General features: G+C 37.4%; 1 long non-coding RNA gene across 1 annotated transcript; it reads right to left on the reverse strand.

Annotated features, from left to right (window-relative positions):
* Positions 1 to 2,258: 2,258 nt before the first annotated feature.
* On the reverse strand, positions 2,259 to 2,940 carry LOC145103980 (uncharacterized). The gene is made up of 2 exons (XR_013706965.1): positions 2,857 to 2,940; positions 2,259 to 2,766 (listed from the first exon to the last, which is right to left on the reverse strand). It is a non-coding gene; the product is annotated as an uncharacterized LOC145103980 (long non-coding RNA).
* Between the last annotated feature and the right edge of the window lie 839 nt (positions 2,941 to 3,779).

The raw sequence follows: 3,779 nt of genomic DNA on the forward strand, positions 1-3,779 counted from the left end.
ATGATTTGTCTAAAGTGCTTTAGATAATGCAATGGTTGCTACAACATTCATGAGTACTCATAAGGGCTGAGTATTGGACTCAACCCACGCTCACTTGCATCACTTCATGGAATTTATCTCGAGTGATCGTGAGACGGTAATATCATATAAATCTTCAAACCTAGAGATATGAGTTGTTGACTATGAGTTGGTTATTCATTGATTGTACGAAAACGCATTGGTAACTCGATGTTATAAAACGTGCCTTTGTGAATAATTCAACAAGTAGTTAGTACAAGCATATCAGTCGAAGTTTATCTGTTCCTTCTAGAAATAGAAGCGATATCTGGGCCCCTCGATGATTTGGTTTTGACTTATGTACCGGGCCCGGTCAGAACCTAATTGATGTGTTCAATTTAGTTCTATGTCGAAACAAATCAGAGATCGAGAAACAAATGCTGGACAATAAGTAAGACCATGTTCCATGTGTTTGTCCGGCTGATATCATGAGAACAGAGGATATATGATCACTTATCTTAAATGGCGTATCATCATCATCTTAGTTCCGAGAGACTTTGAAAGAGCTACGATTGCTAGTCGGGTTTTGAAGTCATATTTGCAAATATAGTTATTAGACTTATCCAAGTGGGAGACTGTTGGATATAGTGTCTAAGTCCATAACTTTATTTGGTATGAACTTGACCCGACCCGGCATGGTCCATTTGGGTTGCATGACATTGCAATACTTGGATAGACTAAATGAGAGAATAAGGCACTTATGATTATTAATATATTATAAGTTCTAATATATTAATAATAGTATTATTTAATTAGTATTGATCAAGTATTAATCTAGTATTAATCTGGTGATCAAAGTGAGACTAATTAAATATATAGGGTTGATTATGACAATCATCAATTCTTTTATGGTGGATTAATGATCCATGGTTTATGGGTTATGGATGTAACCATTTGGAGCTCCATGGATAGTCCATGGGAGTTACAAACCCATGGGTCATGAGAAATCAAGAGTCATGACAATTAAGGGCATTCATGTGTAAACCCTAATTGTGACAACACTATAAAAGGAACCCTATGGCTAGCAAAATGATGACCTAGTGTTACTAGAGAGGGCATAACCGATTTTGAGGCTAAGTGACATTCTCTCAAGTTATTCCAAGTCTTGTGGTGTTGTGTGAAGCATTTGAGGCACAACATTTGGGGTGCTAGTCTCACAAAGTCTTGAAGGAATCCAAGCAACAACAAGGTATGTATTTCTACTAGTTTTATGTTCTATGTAATCCCCATGCCATGCTAGTTAGGAAATAACCTTGAAAAGAAATTTGCATGTATATAGAGAAAACATAGATTCAAGGTTATTAGGGTTGCATGTACACTTAGGAAGTGTTAGAATGCTCAAAACCCATCAGTTTAATCAGTGATTCAGCTAAACCATTTTGTGTGTGTACATGAGCAACTGGATGCTCAACAACAATTCCTACAGACATACAATAGTCATTAAATGCTTGTGAAGTAAATTCACCAGCATTATCAAGTCTCACTCTTTTGATAGTATAATCAGGGAAATGTGCCCTTAATTTAATAATTTGGGCAAGAAACTTTGCAAATGCCATATTATGAGTTGATAATAGGCAAACATGAGACCATTTGCTGGATGCATCTATTAAGACCATAAAGTATCTAAATGGTCCAGATGGTGGGTGAATCGGTCCACATATATCACCTTGAATTCTTTCTAGAAATCTAGGTGACTCCCTTTCAACTTTCATTGAAGAATGTTTTATAATTAACTTTCCAAGGGAACAAGATGCACATGGTTTTATGCTATTGGATTGAGGAAGCTTTTGGTCCTTCAATGGATGCCCGTGTGTATTCTCAATTATCCTTCGCATCATTGTTAATCCTGGGTGACCCAACCTATCATGTCATAAACTGAATGTCCCAGGATCACAATGTTTTCCTTCTACTACCATATTTGATTCAATCATATGTATATATGTATAATGCAGACCAGAATCAAGTGTTGGTAGTTTTTCAAGCACATGGTTTTTGTCTATAATATACATATATTTCTTATTTTCAATGGTCACAATTTTTGTGTCATAACCTTTGAAATATATGTCATTGAAACTTAATAAGTTTCTATTAGACTTTGAAGAAAATAAGGCATTTTCTATACAAAATCTTGTACCATTTGGTAATATATATATATATATATATATATATATATATATATATATATATATATATATATTCAATTGAGAACTTTTCTTAAATTCAGAATAAATGAGAACATATTTGAACCACCAATTAAAAATATTTATATCCATCACACACTCTTCATAGATACTCTCTCTCATCGTAAGTTAGATCTAGGCCACCATAAGACCACCTGAGCATTGCCGGAACCACCGTCACCGTCACCGAAACCACCGTCACCGTCGTCGGAACCACCGTCATCGTCATCGGAACCACCGTTACACTGTCGGAACAAGAGTAACGCCGCTAGAAGCACCACGCCTGTGCCTTTTCCCTCTCTAGATCTGTTTGTTGCCATCTCCCTCAGCCTCCTAACGTCAGAAACTGCATATGCACTTATCACCATCTCCCTCTATTTGAGAAGAAAGTTGAAGAAATGAGGAAGCGAATCACGGACTCCACCACCAGTGGCAGTTTCCTGCCTCCCACCTCGCTGCGGAGCCTTAGCCTTAGTGTGGCCACCGGTTGGTTTCCATGACGGAGACGACCAAAGTATCGGAATCAGACCTACAATACAACACATCATGTTTGACTGATAAGAAACAGATGTCGTTAAGAGTGAGATTTAGTAAACAAAAACATAAGTTTTGAAAACACATGAGATCTAGGCTCTTTGAACGTCGGAGGATGTGAAGTGTCAAAAGAGATCCGGCGTAGATGAGTCACTAGTGGCGACATCCAGTTAATAGGAGTAGAAAGTTTTGCCGGAGGAGGGAGCCACCGGAGATGAAGGTGTCGTCGGAATATTAATTAGGAAGAATCAGGAACATATTTTTGCTAAAGTCAACTGTTATTTTCTGCTTTCCAACATCCTCCTGCTGCTGCAACATGGATTTGAGACTCCACTTAGTCGGAGAAGAAATATTCGCTGGAAGAGGAAGCCACCGGAGATGAAGGAAAGGTCGGAATATAAAATGGGCGTTGGAATTCGTGTGTCTGTTGTTGCGTTGCGTGTGAATTGAGATGAAGAGGTAAGACTTTCTTTTGACTTTTCAAACTTTTTATCTAGCAATTTAGGTTAAACTTTTATTTGGGTGTGACAACCAATTGACATAAGTTTTGGACTAATGCTAAAAATCCACGATCAATATTCATCTCATGGTGAATTTTGCCACGTAGCCGCACATGGTAAAAGATATATTCATAAAAAAAGGAAAACGATCAGTTGTTGGTGTCGTGTTTTTAGAGTATGCTGTACGGGTCCAAACGAGAAGAAACGCGGGTGAGGTGGCACCCCTCAACGGCGTTACGACGAGAAGCACACCGCCCCCAATCTCGTTGTTGCTCGTTGCGTTGATTCTCGTTGCCATGGAAACGAATTGTAACGCGCAAAAAAGTAACCGTTGTCACTTTAGACCGTTTGAAAACGGTCAAATTCAAAAAAAAAAAAAATTACCTTTTTACCTATATATATATACATACACTTAATTTATTTCAAATTTTTATAAACCTTTCTCTCATTCTTTCTATATCTTATACACATATTTTCTTAAAATTTCAAAAAATGAAGCAAAACCCAA

The sequence above is a fragment of the Lactuca virosa genome, chromosome 4 (genome assembly GCF_052849685.1).
Source record: "Lactuca virosa cultivar CGN04683 chromosome 4, Lactuca_virosa_CGN04683_v6, whole genome shotgun sequence".
In the NCBI taxonomy this organism is placed as follows: Eukaryota; Viridiplantae; Streptophyta; class Magnoliopsida; order Asterales; family Asteraceae; genus Lactuca; species Lactuca virosa.